We start from the raw sequence: 19489 nt of genomic DNA on the forward strand, positions 1-19489 counted from the left end.
TGTTTGTATTTAAGTCCTGTGTTTGCCCCTTGTGTTGGCTGGTCTTTGGATGTGTTGGATGTAGTGTTTGGTAGTGTTTGGTTTGTTTGATTTGTTTGATGTGTTTGGATTTCTGTATTCTGTGTTTATTTGTGTATTCTCGTGTTTCTCCGCACATGCGTCTGCCTCATCATCACTCCTCGTTGCAAAATGTACGTATAATTATTGTTATAAGTACTAGTACTTGTAGCATAACATAGAATGTTTCAAAAATATTTCAATGTTCAATGAAATCATTTAATATTGGAATTATATGGGACTCTTACTATGATAGCAGTAGCATTCCTGCTGTACAGAAGTGGTTATTTTGAGTTAAATGTTGTCAAAATGAAAGATTAAACCTGCATTCCAAGTGGATTTGTTTGATGATCCCATTAATGTATTAGTTGTTCAGTGTATCTACTGCAGTTTAAAGCATGTTTTAGATCAGAAGCAGGACTGACTTTGTTTCTACACTGCTCATTCTCAAAGAGCTCCTTTTCCTATCAGTGCAGACTCTTGTGTGTCCTGTAGACAGCAAATGTGGTCATGAGCATTATTGAGGGTTGTGCAAATGATGATAATAGAGATGCGTAGTCACTGCTTTCAAAACTTTGGGTCAATTTGGGCTTTTTTGTTGCAAAGAACGTTCAGCTTTACTGTCATTCCACATCAGCTCAGGTATAAAACAAGCTCATTTTAGTTTAGTTTAGAATCGTAAATTACATTGCATTTATTAAAATAAAAGATTGAATATTCCATTTTGTCACTACCAAAACAATCATCAACTTTATCTAATGTTTCATTAATGACTGTTTCAGTAATAACAATTTTAGCTACTTTTGAGCAGAACTCAAAAACGCTAGCCAGTACCCAATTAGCAAACAAAGCTTTGAAGTTTTATAGTTTTTAATTGTAAAAAATGTGACAGGCAATATGAAAATAGTTTGAGACCCCTTCCTTTCACCATCAGTGGTGTTTTCAAATGTGAATGTAGAGGACACATATGCTTTGACGTTCTCATTAAGGTATTTACCTTAAAGACATCACAGTGAGTTTTCCTTCAGAAAGGAGCAAACTTGCTCTTCTTTGAGAAATACAAATGTTAGATTAGCTGTATATGACCTCACTGGTGACCAAAAACAATCCAGAACAAACACAAAATGCAAAAAAAGAAAAAATCTGTAACTGCAGTTGGTAAACAAGAAATCTTATGAGCTTCTGAGCTTGTGTTGTTCCTCTCACTTCCTCATTGATGTGTAGCACCTGGCTTGAACCTGGCCATTATGTACAAAACAACATTAGAGTGAAATCACACATAGCCATGTAAAATGATCAGATTATGATAAAGTTTGGGTGTCCCTGGTCAAATTGCATGTTTTGTAGATTCTGTCATTTTACCAATTTTTCAACATTTTTCTCAAAACTCAGTGAATGAAATGGATTTGAGCTGCAGACACTGTGACCCCTGGTTCCTTTTGCCATCACTGTGAAGAAATCTGAGTGATTGTGTTTTTTCTGCAGTGAACCATTTCACATCAAACCACTCTGAATGGCCTTTTTAGATCCTGAGGACAATTACTGTGTATGTGCTTGATTTTGACATTCTGGCAAAGGAAAATAACATTAAATGTGGCATGTGCAGAAATTATAGCACATTTTGTTTTTTTTTTCACAGGTTAAACACACCAAAAAATTGTAACTGTCCACTTAAATAAGCAGGAAAATGCCATTTTCTCTATTGAGAACATGTTCACCTATTTTCACTCAGAAACTCTACAAAACATGTAATTTGGACAGGGTGTTTAAAAGTTTGCACAAGACTGTACATTAACTTTACTGCCAACACCTGCAAACAGCCTTAGACAGCTAATTTAGCTTTAGCTGGCCTTGTTGGGTACCTTCTCATGTGAGCCTTTGCAGTAATGCAGGTTTTTCCTGAAGAAATGCTGGTCGAATCCATGGCCTTTGAGGGGTTTGGGTGGACTCACTAAAATAATCCCCACAGCTCAGAACACGGCAACAGGATGCTCAGACTGAATCTTGACACATTTCCTGATTCTTCATTCTGAACAATCTGTGATCGCCATTCATTCCTTGGAGCTGCTTATTCAAAAAGTGAAGTGCCCTTAGATTTGGTTGAGAGGGTGTGATTGAGTGTTCAGAAGAAACCATGCCTGCAGCAAAAGTGCAAATCTGGCTAGGGACCTAAATGCTTTATCATATATACCAGACTGTACAAGCAGTGCAGACTGTGCCTTTAGCATAGTGCTATTACAACCAATGATCCATTGAAACTTGTCACGTCTTTAGCAGTAGAAGAAACTGACTGGCTTATAATAGAAACTCTCAGTTAGGATCGCTCAGTACTTTGCTGGGGCTGTTTTCTTCAGGTAATATTGCTGATTATCATAAATTAGCCAGCCAAAACAAACCGGCATGCTGCCTGTCACAGTTGCCTAAAAAAGATATCATTATATTTTCAATAGACAAGTTATTTTGCGATAGCTATGACTAAACAGGTAAGATTTTAGAGTTAGGATATTGAACAGCCCTACTGTGCACCATTGCTTGAGTGCTGTTGAATATGTGAATATAGAGACTGAAAAACAGCCCAAGATTTATAGTCACCCAGCTTTTATCAATGGGTTATCTACTGGTATGAATATGACCTAGTTTTACCTTAGCAAGTTTCTGTTGAAGACATCGGATCTGCACACTGTGCATCATCTGCTCCTAGATTTTCTCAGCCTTGCACAAAGTGGTAGGGAGGAGCATGAAGTGACTTCATGGATGAGTTCCAGACATCATATCTGTATACATATGTGTGTGTGGTGTGTGCAGGGGAGAGAGAGAGAGAGAGAGAGAGAGAGAGAGAGAGAGAGAGAGAGAGAGAGAGAGTGTAGTGAAGGCTGTGATGAAGCTGTGGACTCAGCTAGTGTGATAACATGTAGCCTGGCTAATATCTCTATAGCTCAAACAGTCTTTATGAAACTCCCTCAAGCTTTGCCCCACTCTGTTGGAAAAAGCTTCGGTCCTGGGCTTTGAGCATGTATGATTGTCAAGTGATTGCACTTTGGCAGTGGACTAATGAAAACCATACTGCTTTTTTCACTCTCTCACTCCTCCTAGCTCTCTCTGTCTAACGGGGAAAGATGCGCAATGGAAAAAGTGTTAGTGCTCTGGGTCGTAAGTGATTCATGGCTGCCCATCCTTAGGGACTGTTCGGAGAGGCAGCAGCATTAAAATATGGCAATCGGTGGCACGCCAAGCACGTGCTCGACAAGACCACAAAACTGCTCTGGGGACTGACAAAATCCAGGAATTGGTGCTGGCAGAAAGGGTGGAGAGGGGTGTGTGTGATGCATCCAGAGGGTTAGTGAAGACGTGTGTGTGGACATGCACATACTTGTACCCACATCAATACGTAAATCATGCATACAGTCTTATGCAAAAGTTGCAACACCTTTGGTTCAATTTCATGTCTAAGTGGAAATAAGTTAACATATCCTCTATCGAGAATAAAACAACCTGGTCTCATGGGATGTGTACGTACCTCTGACCACTTTTTGCAGAGCCACAAATACATGCCCTCGAGTACGTTTTGCTGCACTATTGAGAAACAAATGTCCACTGGGGGCGCTAAAGAGAAGCTTACACTTTAATGTAACATTTCGATTATTTTGCCTTTGAAAGTGACTGTATTTGAGGTTTTGATTATTTTGAAGCTGTCAGCCATCAGCACTATTTTAATGATAAAATGTAGAATACTTTCGGAGCGCCTGTGATGTCTGTGATTCATAAGTGGGCAAAGCAGGTAATGCCGCCTCTAACACAGCTTCAGGTACGGAGCTATAGCTGTGGCAGGTAGCTGGGGCTGTTCTCCTACAACATTAGTTTGGTGGTTAAAGCAGATTGTGTACTTGCTGCTGTCAAGCAGAAGCTCCCATAACCTTTTGCCTGAAGATATAGGGGGGTGGGGGCACTGTCTACTGATTTATCTAGCTAGTCTACTTCAATTACATGTCCTGCAGTACGTAGCTAATCCCGAGATGTCAGCTGAGCTGATAATGGTGCGCAGCTTTAGCTAGCTAGGTAACTACCTTATGTGGTTAGCTAGCTAGCATTAGGTGGCTAGTGAAGAGCACTTGCTAGATAAAGCAGTTGATGTGTTTCTGTGGTTGTCACGATGTGCTGGCTAGAGATCTCAAGCTGTCGTGGCCTTTGTGCGGGAAAAAAATGCCTCGATATCTGATCAGTCTGCATTCGCTGCTGTCCAGCCTATACCTGATGTCCTAGTTATAGCTGACTAGTTTAGTGGCTAGAAAACTAGCTAGCTAGCTAATGTCTAATGTTAACTGAGCTAATGTCACATTCATATTAAAATGGAATGGGGATTGTCAAAATACTCATATAAATAATCAAAAATATCAAAATAATCATTAAATATGTTATCGAAATGGGTAAGGTAGCTCAGCTAAGCTCAGCTGACTGATAGAGACACCTCACTCTATGCTAATGAATCAGTAGGCAGTATCTCTCATTCTATCTCTAACCAGAAGATTACACGAAAAGGTTAATGATTAAAAAATAATCAAAACCTCAAATACAGTCACTTTCAAAGGCAAAATAATCGAAATGTTACATTAAAGTGTAAGCTTCTCTTTAGCGCCCCCAGTGGACATTTGTTTCTCAAAAGTTCAGCAAAACGTACACGAGGGCATGTATTTGTGGCTCTGCAAAAAGTGGTCAGAGGTACGTACACATACACATACTCTGCAAGTTGTAGTGCACATCTTATATTTATTTTCTGGGATATTAGCCATAATTTAGAATTTTTGAATTTATTTTTGGCAACAGCATTATATTTGCGAGGAAGAGAAGCTAAAAGGCCATGGTGGAGTGTGGAGTGTTAAAAAACAGCCTCGATCAGTTCATCGCTCCATTAGAACCATGTGTTTGGGGCCACGCCACAGGCACTGAGCGAGCACCAGGCAAAGAGGTGGCAGAGCTGAGGCCAAACAGGCCGCTGGCAGTGCTGGCTGCTTTCAATCAGACAGAGAGAGAGAGAGAGAGAGAGAGAGAGAGAGAGAGAGAGAGAGAGAGAGAGAAATGACACGGAATAATAATCATAAAAACCTTGAATGACCCTGGCATGGGTTAGCTCTGCAAAGCTGGAAATCGCATTTGGACATCTCCAGCTGTTTGTGAAGCAAGCTCACAATTCAGCAGGTGCGGAATAATTGCAGTGGGGTTGGCGGGCGTGGGGGGGGGGGTGAATTACAAAAAACGAAAGAGTGAAATTGCGAGAAGCGATACCACATAAACTGGGGAATGAATCACACAGCTAGTAGCAGTGGCAAGCAAAAGCTCTTCTTAATTCTCCATTCATTAGAGATGTTGGCATGTGTGCAGATAAATGAGAACAGGAAGTGAATGGATTTGACCAGAGACTGTGCAGTATTGAGTGCTTAATATAACTTTACTTGATTTAGTTTCTCACAACTAGAGCAAAAGCAGTCAGTAATGGCCTACAAATGTCAATTATATATGAGTCTACATGGTTGAGGTTGCTTGTAGCCGGTATGTAGGCCTTTGCTATAGTGTCCAGTTTAGTTGACTAAGAAACATCCATCCATCCATTTTGGTGGGGGTGCTGGAGCCAATCCCAGCGGTCATCGAGCGGAAGTTAAGAAACATCACCTCCATAAAAAGAATCACTAATTGCTAATTAGCAAATTGTGTAATTTAGTTTCAGTGTGGTTACCGTTTCTTTTCAAGATGCAAGAATTTATTGTCGTATGCACAGAGCAACAGACATTTGCACTGCACAGTGCAATACATTCTTACCAACAACCAACTAACAATTGTTGTTTTAATATTTTAATGATGGATAAAAAACTTCACTTCTTTCTTCATTTGTTGGCTGTGATCTTAGCAGTTGATTTGATTGTTTTTTATCTTGAAACACTGTTCTGTGGCCCTAAGCATGGTTAGCATTCTGTGCTAAACCATGTTCGTTGTTGAACTGGCATTGGAGCAGTTAATCTCAGTACTCAGAACCATTTTGGACCCTGTCATTGGGCCCAAAGTTTTATTACACACTTCGATAATAGCTCAGTCTATTTGCACTGAAGTCCCTGTAGATACTAATTAATAACCCTTAATATGTAAAAAGCCTGGGATTTTAAGTTGAGTTAAATGATATATGTAGTGTGGAGTAAATAAGTGGTGTCAGCTTATGATTCATTTATAGCCATAGTTATGGTCTATAGTTGAGACCGTATATATTTATCTTGACATACTTATACATACTTATCAGCCACTTTGTTAGAAATTAGAAATTAGTTGAGACTGTAGCCCATCTGTCAATATACAAATTGTAGTCCTTCACCAGTTGTCAGTTTCTGACAACAGAGCTGCTATTGACGTGATGTGTTTGGGTGGTGGACGAATCTCAACCTAGCTCTATGTTGTAAAAACTCCAGCAACACTCATTCTATCACCACATTCACTATGATGTCAGCATCACTGATGTGTTGAAAATGGACCACTACCATAAACATATCTGTTCATCAGACAACATGTGGTCAGAAAGTGACCAGTGATGAATAGTGTAGATGCATAGATTACATGTGTGTATGTCATGACATGTAATACAGGACACATGATGGCATGTGTGCCCTACACCACTGTATACTCTGGAACTGTATACCAGTATAGTGAGCATTTGGTAGGTGGACCTCATAAAGTAGGCAGCGAGGGGAAGTACACTAGGTATTTATAAGAGCGTGGTGAGTGTATAACAGCCAGTGCACTGCAGCACAACTGTCAACTAACAGTTAGCAATAATCATCTTAAGATGCTTTTTTGGGCCACTTTTCTTTAGCAGTCAACAACAAAAACAGTGCATTTGTATGTGTGATGCACTGAACTGTGGGTCAAAGCCAATATCCAGTCTTTTTACATATCTGTCAAAGCCAATGCAAATACATAAACATTATAAAATGTAGAAATTGGGACTACATCTACCTGTAAAACATGTGCTTCATATAGACCACATATGAATAATATAATTCATTGTTTTTGTCCTGAAAGGCAATGCATTTAGGTAAATACACCTATTTAGCCTGCAGTAGTTTAGCTCTGCCCAAACACACTGTTATTAAAAGCAATTGTTTCAGCCCTGACTGATTTTCAATTGGGACACAAAACAAAGCAGCCAATCAGCACAGAGTTAATTTACATATATCAATCTTAAAAGCACAGTAACAAAAACAGCCTTTTTAATTGCAAGGGCTGAAGAGAGGTTAGATAATGGTCAAGTAAAATGAATTATGACTATTTGAGACAGGATCTGCAGGTAGATCCTGCTATAGTTGATTTCAAAATGCAAGCATTTGTAATTAGAAAGAGACTGCACAAGCTTAACCTACATGGAAGATACATTAGCAGGAATCACAGAATATACTATGAATTCTCTTTCACACTGTTCTCTTTTGCATCTGTTAAACAGATGAGCAGCATCTGACAAGAAGTGGATCTTCCAACTAGATAATGATCCCAAACATACAAGTAAACCTACCAGGAATGGCTCAAAAGGATGAAATGGAGGATTGTGGAATGGTCTAGTTCAAGCCCAAATCTGAATCCCACTGAAATGCAGTAGAGTGTGGTGGAGGGGGGGGTTAGAAACAGGGTGTACATGCAAACATTGCACAGTTGAAAGTATTCTGCATGAAGGAGTTTGCAAAAGTCTGCCCATACGTGTCAGAAACTGGTAGACAGTTGCAGGAAACGCCTACATAAAGTTGTTTCTTCTAAAGGGGGCAATATCAGTTGAAGCCAAGAGTGTACTTACTTTTTCAATAGAATACAATATCTCAGTTAATTTTTTGTTTAAATAAATGATTGAAAAGTCAAATTTCTATTGTTTTTGTTCTATTGCACAGTGCAATACATACTGCTTAACTGAAGATGCAATACTGTCAAAAAAAGAAAAATTCATAGGGTGTATGTTTTTCTTCACATAACTGTAACAGAAATGGAGAATATAGCTCTTTATGCAATTTTCTACCAGCACCATCATTGTCCTCCCCTGGTATGTGTGTCTACAGTTTGGACAGATGTTTCAGAAATTGAAGAGTCATCCTGAAGGCAAACTTGAATGCACAATAACAGTGACAATCTCACTGCAAGATTAAAAGCCACAAGATGAAGCAGGCAGATAAAAAAGGACATATGTCAGATATCTACTTGTTGCCCTTTCAGTCTGTTACAGTGAGTGGAAGCAGTTGCTCTTTCTGAGACCACTTTTGTGGCTCCTCTTAAAATGGATCAGTGGGCGTTTGGGGACATTTAGTTTCAGGCAGTCTTAATAGACAAAATACCAAACCTTTTGCATATGACCTTTGCCATATTGCCTTTTGTGTGTACCTCTTTTCCCACAGAAGCCTGTGATAAAGTGTTATCTTAGATCAGGTCTGCTGTTGTTGGTGCAAATAAGCTGCACTTTGCATCTCTTTGCCTTTTAGAAGTGAAAGACTGAGAAACTAATTCATACACAAAAACACACTCTGTTGCTCTCTCTCTCTCTCTCTCTCTCTCTCTCTCTCCACGCAAACACACACACGCATGCATGGACACATAAACACAAGCAGAGTCCCCGGAGAGAAGCTGGCTCTCACGCGAGCAGCTCGAGTGTGTGTCAGTGCATGCAACGGGCAGAGAGCCAGAGACCACAAGCCTCTCAGAGTGAGAGAGGGTGAGAGAGAGAGAGAAAGAGAGAGAGAGAGAGGAAGAGAGAGAGAGAGAAGAGGAGGAGGGAGGGAGATTGAGGGGGAAGCTGCAGGTGTTCTTGGTTGAGGGGTTGATGACTGGGGGGGTTGGGGGGAGGAACTGCATGAGAGCTCATGGACTGGGCAGCCACAAAACCCAAGAGAGTAGAGACAGAACAGAGAGAAAGAGAGAGAGAGAAAGAGAGAGAGTCCAGAGATGGAGAGAAAAAGTAGAGAGAGAGCTAAGAGAGATAAAATGAGAGCGAGGAAGTGAACGAGCAGAGAAGGAACTCGAGAAAGCGAACAGAGAAACAGTGAGTATGGGAACAGGAGAGAGAAAGAGAAATGAGAAAGAGAGAAAAAGAGAGCAGAGAGAAAGAAAAAGATCAGGGAGAGTGAAAATGAGTGGTGAGAGAAAGATAGATAGAGAGCAGAGAGATTGAGAGGGAGAGAGAGAAAAAAGAGGAGAGAGTGAGAAAGAAAGGAAAAGAAAAGGTGTGTATGGGGAAGAGAAACGGTGAGTAAGAGAGAGCGAAAGAGAGCGAGAGAGAGAGCGAGAGAAAGCAGAGACGGGGAGGAGGGCGAGGGGCGAACAAAACAGCAACACAGAAACTAAGCAGAGAGCCTCCACCAGCACGCAACTATAATGAGTCCAAAACACAGCACACACACTCACACTCACACAATCACTCACACATATGCACACAGAAGTGCCAGCAGCAAGAGCAGAAGATTACTGTGTTAACAGAGGGAAATGAACCATTCAAGAACTACTCAAATCTCACAAATATTGAGGTTAAAGACTATTATTTGTAATCAGTACCTCAGCTGAACTGTGAAGTACTGCATTATAATCACTCTAATAGGTACAAAATAAAACAGAGGACAGCACTGTGCAGGAGCTACTTATTTTCTTTAGCAGTAATTGTGGTTTGCCAGTAAAAAACATTAAATTATTGTAGAATCAATATAAATAATGTAGCATTGGCACTGTTAATTTGTTAATATTCATAACACTTTAATGATGTGTTAACGTGATGATTGATTGACACTCATCTTTTACCTAGTTTGACCCTTCAAATAGTCTTTAGTTCCAGGCCAAAGTCCAGCTGCTCGTGTGCTGTATGTTTCTAAGACTGACTGTGTGATGTAGCTGTGTAGATATTATGATCTATTTAAACCCAAGGTTTTAACCACTTAATTTGCCAAGGTCCATTAGATGAAGGAGGTATTAGATGGTAGCTGTAAATACTTGATGTCCTCATGGAGAGCTTTGGAAATGGTTAAACACATATCAAATCACAATTTATTCTTCATTTGTTTATATGTATTTATATGAATGTTAGGGAGCAGCACCAGGAGCAGATAGGTTCTACACCCACAGTGGAGCGTAGCTAAGTTCGCTGGAAGCAAATTTCAGGAGGACCAGAGATTAGTTCTCCAACCACTCTCGAGCTCAAAAACGGCTTTTACACTTGACTAAACGAACCAGACTTGCAGAGCAAGCGCTCCGGGTCTGTAAAAAAGTGAAACCACACAAACATCATAAGAGAACCAAGAAAAATATAAATAAATAATATAATGTATGTTGAAGGAATGACTGCAAAAACATGATCCTCAGATATAAAGGGAAGTGTAATATTGTGCAGAATTAAGTTAAAATTCATAAAAATAGACAAATGTACAGACAAAATTCAGGCTTCAAAGTGGCTGCTGCTACCTTGTAGCTATACAACATGCTGTTATCTATAAACAGTGGATAAATGCATGTCATGCAGTGAAAGACACTAATTATGCAAGTCTGTCTGAGATTACATAACAGTTCAGTGCTACTTGAGGCAACTTTGCGATGATTTAAGCGTGCAGTTTACAGAATGCTAAGCTTGTGGCCATAAGCTTCTACTACTTGTTAGCAACATATTGAAGCTCCAAGATGAAATTATGCTTTTTTTGCAAAATTATTGCTTTAAAGTCAGCTGCAGAGCCTGGTTGGGGAAAAAAATAAATCATAAAGGCCTTGAAACAACAAGGTAGAGATTTAGACTTGTTGGGCCAGTTCCTTTGGTTTAAAGAGAGAGTAGCAGAATAAGAGAGGGGGAGAGAGAGAGAAAGAAACAGAGCGTGTAAGTGGGAGGGAGGGAGGAGAAAGAGAGATTAAGGGGGAGACATAGAGAGAGAGAGAGAGAGAGAGAGAGAGAGAGGTTAATGGGAAGAAATGGACAGAGAATAAGAGGAGGGAAAGAGAGAGTAAGGGGCGAGAGGCAGAGAGAGAGAAAAACATAAATCATAAAGGCTTGAAGCAACAACAGGTAGAGATTGAGACTTGTTGGGCCAGTTCCTTTGGTTTATACTACTCCACATACGCGTGTCACATGTACACACTTCACTCAAACACACACACACAGACACACACACACACACACACAGAGGGGTGACTCAGTCTTTTCAGATGGCAAACAAGGCCTCCTGTGTCTCAGAGGACGTTGCCTGCCATTGTCCCCATCACGACTGCAAGATAGATGTGTCTATGGGGGCTTGGCCCAAGCCCACTCATATTAAATTCTGCTGAGCAAATACAATCCCCCCGACCCGCCTCGCCCTGCAGTGGAAAAGAACTAATTTACTGATGTGTGTATGTAAAGGTGTAGAGTTTCGCTTGACAGACAAGAAAGTGTGCTGGGGGGGCAGAGGGGCAGAGAGAGAGAGAGAAAGAGAGAGAGTAAAAATATAAAAAGGAGCAAAAGGAAGGGATAGAAAGGAACAGTAAGATGAAAGAGAGACAGAAGACAGAGAGAGGAAGAGATAGAGAGTGAAAATATTAGCAGAGAGAGGAAAGAGAGGGTGAAACAGAGTGAGAAGAGAGAGAGAGAGGAAGAGATAGAGATAGGAAGAAAGAGAGAATACAGGGAGAGACAGGGAAATAGAAAGAGAAAGCTTTGGCAATACGAGTGCTAATATTTATTATGCTAATAAAGCAACCTTGAACTGCATTGAGAGTGAGAGAGGGAAAAAGAGATTAAAAAATTAAACTAGACATTGAGAAAAATGGAAATTGTAAAGTATAGTAAAAAGTTAAAGAGAGCACATACACACACACACATAGAGAAATGAGAGAGTGAGAGAGATGTTCATCCCTGTCACTTTGAGTTCATGGTCAGTTTGACATGTTTATCTCTCTGGCGAACTCCCTCCGTCTGCTAACGTTTTACTTTTACAAGAGCACACACACACACACACACAGGCTAGATGAATGCCAAGAGAGTAAACACACAGACTGAATCAAAAATAGACACTGCTGCTCCGTCAAAAGTCCATTCAATCACGAACATTAGGAGATGCAAACATTATGAGATGCAAGAGATATTTAGACACATAAAAAAAACACAGCTTGCTGCCATCATCCAAACTAAATGCATCGCAAAAGCACTGCTGGATAACAAACCCGTCTTCATCTCTTTATAGAAATTATACTTAATCAACAGTCTTGATTTTATGAGAGCCTTAAAAAATGCTGTGCCCCGACCAGTCTGTTACTTCCTAACAATAAATGCTCATTTTACTTTGGCTCAGAAAGTGATACCTCGTCATTTGTGTATGCATGTGTATGTGTCCATGTGTCTGTGTGAAATATCCAAAAATAAACATGCTTCTTGTAAATTTGTCCCTTAGGCCTTTTAACAGGATGGCTCAACATTTTGGCATTGAAACCATGTCTGTGTTCCAAGTGTGAAAATGAACAGAGTAGTAGGGGCTTTAAAGAATGTCCACTCAGAAGGACATTCTTTAAAGCCCATGTGATGTCCCTAAGTGGCCTGTCTATAAAAACCCTGCATACAATACAGCGAAGAATCTTGCGTCAAATCCGAAGTGTGCCATATGCTGCTTGTGGCCAAGCATCTTTGGCAGCTAGAGCTGCCTTTGTTGTGTAGCTTTGGAGTGAGTATCCATAAAAACATCACAGTATAAAGATCAGCCAGATAGAAATGAGTGTCTGATAGGTGGTGATAGGTATGTACATTATTTGGCTCAAAGTATGTGGACTCTCCTAAATCGTGAAAGCACAAACACTCACAGATTAGGTGCTGAACTGTGTAGTATCAATCAATACAGAGTTCCAAATTGCTACTGGAAGCAATATCAAAACTCATGAAATGGGATTGGTGGATGCCAGGATTCATAGGGGCAACAGAGGCAAAGTTTGGTGGAGGAGGGATAATGGTCCAGGGCTGTTTTTCAGGGTGTGGGCTTGGCCCCTTACTTCGAGTGAAGGGTAATTTTAATCCTACAGCATACAAACACAATTATATTTCCAACTTTGTGGCAACAGAGAGACATGTTTGTCGAGTCAACCCACACTTTTGGAATGAAGTGGACTGTCGATCGCAAGACGTCACAAACACTTTTTTTGACTGAACAGGCAAAAATTCTCACACTCCATAATCTTATAGAAAGCCTTCCCAGAATAGTGGACACTGTTATAGCAGCAAATGGGAGGCTCCATGTTAATGCCCATGGTTTTGGAATGGGTTATACAATTAGCTCATATAGGTACAATAAATAGGAGTCCACATACCTTTGGCCATATTGTGTATCTTTGTGCTACTGTGCATGTGGGGGATAGATTTCAGACATGTGAGCTTTCCATAGTTACTGTTGCCTAGTTCAATCTTGCATCCATATATATGAAACCAGCGCAGGGATAGATTATTGATCCATTATAAGGTGGACACAATAGATTATAGCACATTAATAAGGCTAAATTTGTTAATTTAATTTTTTTCCATCAGTGGTCAAAACACAGATAAATATGAAGTTGTTTAATCCCACTTCTCTTTTTTTATTTAATTGCTTTCTATTTTTTGCCATTTGTTGGTATTTTCATAGTTTTCACAGTGTTATTGTACAGGATGGTGGGGTCTACAACGATGCTTGTGTATCTTGCAAGACTATGTTCCATCTCTGAACCAGTGATGTAACTACCAACAGAGTAAGCAGTCGCATTGGGATCTGTACTGTAAGTGTACTAGTTTTTCGCAATTTCACATTCACAACTCATTGGTAGCTACTCTAATAAGTTACTTCAACCATAAGTCTACATTAGAGTACAGACTCAGTTGAGACATAGTGAGAAAAAAGTTTTTTTCATTTATTTTATGTATTTTTTGTGGGGGTCTGTTTTTGCACAGGGGCCCAAAAGATCCTATTTACACCTCTGTGTGAAACTCTTAAGATCCACATACTGAGTTTGGCAGCTAGTGTTATGCTAATTGCTCAATTTAGCCACCATCGATTAGTGAAGATTTGCAATAAACTCAATGTAGCTAGCTAAACAAATGCTAGCCATCGCTTTCAGGAATAAAGCACAAATTGCTTCCTTTTTCCTGGAATCAAATGTTGTCCCTTTGCATTTGATCTCCCTCATTAGTGGACAGTAAGTCAATAAGTGGGCTAACAGACGGTCAACTGGCTGTGTTCCAAGGAGGGTTGGATTAGCCAGCTAGAATCCCTCTGTTTTCTGAACCAGTGAGGCAACCATGTTATCATGTGGTGAAGTAAAGTGATTACTGTTTTTCAAGCTTTGATGCATTGATGCAATGCTGAAATTGGCCTCTCCAGAACTGTACTGGCTCCTCAGAGACTCCCAAAATCATCCTATATAGCCCAGAGTAAGACCCGGTCACCTCTGGATATTCTTGTATTACTGGTCATTCTTTGGACACCCATGCTTCCAGTGCTTTAGAAAAATAAAATGGCTGACAGAATGTTTCTCTAAAAACTCTCTGATTGTATCTGTGACATTGTAACTAGAGAGGACATCGAACTTAAAAAAAATTTTAGTATGTGGATGCATCACAGGTTCTTTCTGCAGGTCCAATAGAAATCAAATCTGATATTTTAATGAATACATTTAAATAAAATATTTCCCCCTATAACATGTTATCAAATGGGACACTGTTGGCTCTTTGTGTGTCAAATGTTGTGACCCTGTGTTGAACTGCTAGTGAGCAACGAGGGGTGAAAGCACCCTTATGTATACATTATATTTCCAAAAGTATTCGCTAGTTTGCCTTCACACGCATATGAACTTAAGTGGCATCTCATTCTTAATTCATTGGGTGCAATACGATGTTGGCCCACCGTTTACAGCTATAACAGCTTCAACTTTTCTGGTACAGCTTTCAACAAGGTTTAGAAATGTGTTTATGGGAATTTTTGACCATTCTTCCAGAAGCACATTTTTGAGGTCAGACACTGACATTCTAATTCATCCCAAAGGTGTTCTATTGGGTTGAGGTCAGGACTCTGTGCAGGCCAGTCAAGTTCTTCCACACCAGACTCACTCATCCATGTCTTTATGGACCTTGCTTTCTGCACTGGTGCACAGTGATGTTGGAACAGGAAGAGGCCTTCCCCAAACTGTTCCCATAAAGTTGGGAGCATGAAATTGTCCAAAATCTCTTGGTCTGCTGAAGCATTAAGAGTTCCTTTCACTGGAACTAAGGGGCCGAGCCCAACTCCTGAAAAACAGCCCCACACCATAATCCCCCCTCCACCAAATTTACACTTGGCACAATGCAGTCTGAGAAATATCGTTCTCCTGGCAACCGCCAAACCCTGACTCGTCCATTGGATTGCCAGACAAAGAAGCATGATTTGTCACTCCAGAGAACACGTCTCCACTGTTCTCCGTCTCCACACGTCTCCACAGTCCAATGGCGGTGCTTTACACCACTGCATTCGATGCTTTGCATTGCACTTGGTGATGTAAGGCTTGGATGCAGCTGTCCAGCTGTGGAAACTCGTTCCATGAAGCTCTCTACGATGTTCTTGAGCTAATCTGAAGGCCATATGAAGTTTGGAGGTCTGTAGTGATTGACTCTGCAGAAAGTTGGTGACCTCTGCGCACTATGCGCCTCAGCATCTGCAGACCCCGCTCTGTCATTTTAGGTGGCCAACCACTTTGTGGCGGAGTTGCTGTCATTCCTAATCATTTCCACTCTGTTGTAATACCACTAACTTGACTGTGTTATATTTAAGTAAGGAAATTTCACGACTTGTTGCACAGGTGGCATCCTATCATGGTACTATGCTGGAATTCACTGAGCTCCTGAGAGCGATCCATTCTTTCAAAAATGTTTGTAGAAGCAGTCTGCAGGCCTAGGTGCTTGGTTTTATACACCTGTGGCCATAGAAGTGAGTGGTACACCTGAATTCAATGATTTGAATGGGTGAGTGAATACTTTTTCGAAATATAGTGTATATAATACCACCATATCCGTATCCATTTCGCTTCTGGTTTTGTAAATCTTTCACATTTCTGCTGAAATGTATTTCATGAGTCTCTAAGTTCAAAACATATCACTATGGCAACAGTGAAAAAGGGTCAAATTAAGTAATTTCTCATTATGAGATTGCTGTAAGAATGTAATAAGATGATTCAAACTGTTGTTAGATATTTTTACTTATTTTGAGTAATTTATCAAGTCAAAAACATTGTGCATTACAAGATGATTTTGATTGCGTCAAGAAATAGAGCTTGAGGGAAGTAAAATTACCTGCCAGTGTAGTAAGATAAAAGAAAGACCAGATGAAGTCAACAGGATGACTGAATAATCTACATATAAACTGATATATTTATAAAATTGATAGTCTTTTAATATTCGTATGACTTAATACTTAGGAGACATAACAATTTCATCATGCGAATGTTACCAACTTGCCAAAATATGAGATCTTTGCAGGGTAATCAGAGTAATTTTGGACCATTTTTGGTCTATTTATCTTTGAATGTCCACACAATGTAAAGAACAGCTCGCATTTTTAAATGGAGTAAATAAATAAGCAACTGACGTCCTTTTGTGCATAAAAGTCAAAATCAAGATCAAGAACTTTTTTACATCATTAGTTCATGCTCCTGGTCATATTAAGCATAAATGTTTCATCATATCTTTTAAAAGACTTACAAGTCTTATGCCTCCAATTTTCTCGTCAAACATAATGACTTTTACCAGCCTCAGAAACGTGATTCTTTTTTATTATATCACCATGCATCAATTAATATTAACCAATAATATCATGTTTCATGTCTTTCTCCCACCATTCCCCAGCTATCAAAAAGCGAAAACCTAGCAGCTAGCTCAGAGATCTTCCCTGTTTCACTCAGAAATAAACCCCGCAATGATTTCCAATCAACTGTGATTTAAACACCTGGCAGGGCATCCACAACTGCTTTTATGGACTTGAGAGTTTTGGAAGTTTCTACCTTCTTCCGTTGGCTTTTGCAGTTCCATTTCAGTCTCTGGGGCTTTTGTAGTCTGGCTAATATCTCTTTTAACTCTGAGTGTCATTGGAGTAACTGTTTTAGTTCAGTTTTTCCACAGTGCCACCATGAGGCAATGCCGTCTGTATTAAAGCCCTCCCAAAAACAATAACAACACTAACACACACAAAAAAATTAAATACACACATACACAGAAAAAAACTCTAGACCTCATGGAGCTAATAGTCTGCTGGTTTTGGAAGCCCTAAGGCCTAGTTCAGCTCTCAACACCGGTTACTTCATTTCCTCCATAATGAGGGTAATAAGCAGGCCGCTACGCTAACTGACTCTGACCTACTCACACACAGAAACACATGCATGTATTTGCACACACCCAGAAGAAAACTGAAGCCGCAGACAAATAACCAATGAAGTGCAGTCCCAGGAGTAAACCATGCCAGTTGACTTCTTTGTAAATGAACCCAGGAGAGCAGCAACGTTGCATGAAACTGTATCTATAAATTCAATGAAAGACATCTAAACAGCATATAAATTAAATGTAAAGCCAAAATTTATGACAGGTTGAAAATGTATAAATTAAGCTCCTCTGAGGATTTACACACACATTTGTTCTGCTCAGGTTTCTAAAGGAGAATTCTACCAATTTTTCAAAATTTCTGTATTATTTAATTGTTAAGATGTAAATAAAGCCATTTAGAGAGGTTTTGTTGTTTTGAAATACTTTGTTATAATGCTTGACATTGTTTTACAACAGTTTTTATTTAAACACACAGTGCTTTGTTAGGCAAAATAGTTCACCTCCCCCTACAGAAAAAAAATAATAAATCAGATATAACATTATTTTACCATCATACACATATCACTATTGGAACAAAGCCTACATCATGGTAATGTTTCAGGAGAAGAAACATACTTGGAAGTTAATGTAAATATACTTTTTTGCAAGTAATTTTGAATAATTTCTATCTGTCCTTTCATTGGAAAAATGTGGAAAAATACATAAACAAGTAAAATACAAGGTTTGTTCCAAAAGTGATGAGTATAATGTATAAATATACACATGATGATGTATAAATATACACATAAACTGAGTTTATACACATAAAATCTACCTGTAGGTTCACTGGTCATTTTGGAGAAAGTGTAAATAACATGGCTATATTTACATTGCAGACACCATAACCCCGGGATCATCACTACTGAAAAGAAGTTCAGACTGGTTAGTTCTTCTTCAATAGTTTCTCTGTTTTGCTTTAAAATATTAAGAAAGACATTTAGTATTTTTTATGACTCAACAGTTGAATTTAGAAAATTTGATGTATTTTCCCTTTAAATAAGGCCTTGTGTCAGTATGGTCTCAAATTCAGGGGAAAGCATGACCGTACTGTGTGTGTGTATATATCTGTTCTGGGTTTGTTCGGGTTGCAAATGTGCAGGTGTGTGCATGCATGTGAGTGTGTGAGACAGATCAGCACCAGGTCACGGAGGTCAGTACGGTAAAAGCTGGCCGAAGTCCAGTTATATTTGACCCACACGCAGATGCCACTGACTCTCTGAGGACTTGAGTCATGTCAATCTGGGCCTTTAGAAGCAGGTGCAGCAGATTAGCGGACGGGTCTCAACATGTCAGGAAACAGATTGTTATTGTGTGTCGATGTCTCCTTTTCCAGTCCTTCTCCCTCTCTCTCCCTCCCTCCACCCTGCTGTTTTCCTCCCTCTTGCTCTGTGCTGCACCCGAAAGCCTGAGGTGGAGTGAAACTTGAGCCTGCTCGCTAGGATAATTCTGCTTATTGTGTGAAGGAGTGTTCTGGAAAGAAAATAGCATGGTTGCGTGTGTGTGCGCATACAAGTGTGTGTGTGTGTGTGTGTGTGTGTGTGTGTGTGTGTGTGTGTGTGTGTGTGTGTGTGTGTGTGACTCAATCTATGCATCAAGTTGTGCAGTGTGCAGAGGGCAGTGTAAGTCTACACGTGCAATGACAGATCTTACTCCCAGTGGCTGACCTATGAAAAATCATATCCTGCAACAGTACAGAGAGGCAGAGGGGGAGAGAAACAGTGAGGGGGATGAGTAAAGGAGAGAGAGAGAGAGAGAGAGAGAGAGAGAGAGAGAGAGAGAGAGAGAGAGGAGAGAGAATAAGACAGAGTCAAGAAAAGAGAAAGAGAGAAAGAGTAAGAGGAGGAGGGAGAGAGAGCGAGAGAGAGAGAGAGAGAGAAAGAGAGAATAAGACAGAGAATCAAGATAAGAGAAAGAGAAAAAGAGTAAGAGAGGGGGGAGAGAGCGAGAGAGAGAAAAGAGAAAGAGCATTATGATATTTTAAATGGCTGTTAAAATTCTAAAAGTTACATTTCATGTATTCATGAACTTTTCTAAATAATTCAATGGTGAAGATGGTGGTTTGATGTAAAATGGTTC

Source organism: Pygocentrus nattereri, chromosome 10 (genome assembly GCF_015220715.1).
Source record: "Pygocentrus nattereri isolate fPygNat1 chromosome 10, fPygNat1.pri, whole genome shotgun sequence".
NCBI classification, from domain to species: Eukaryota; Metazoa; Chordata; class Actinopteri; order Characiformes; family Serrasalmidae; genus Pygocentrus; species Pygocentrus nattereri.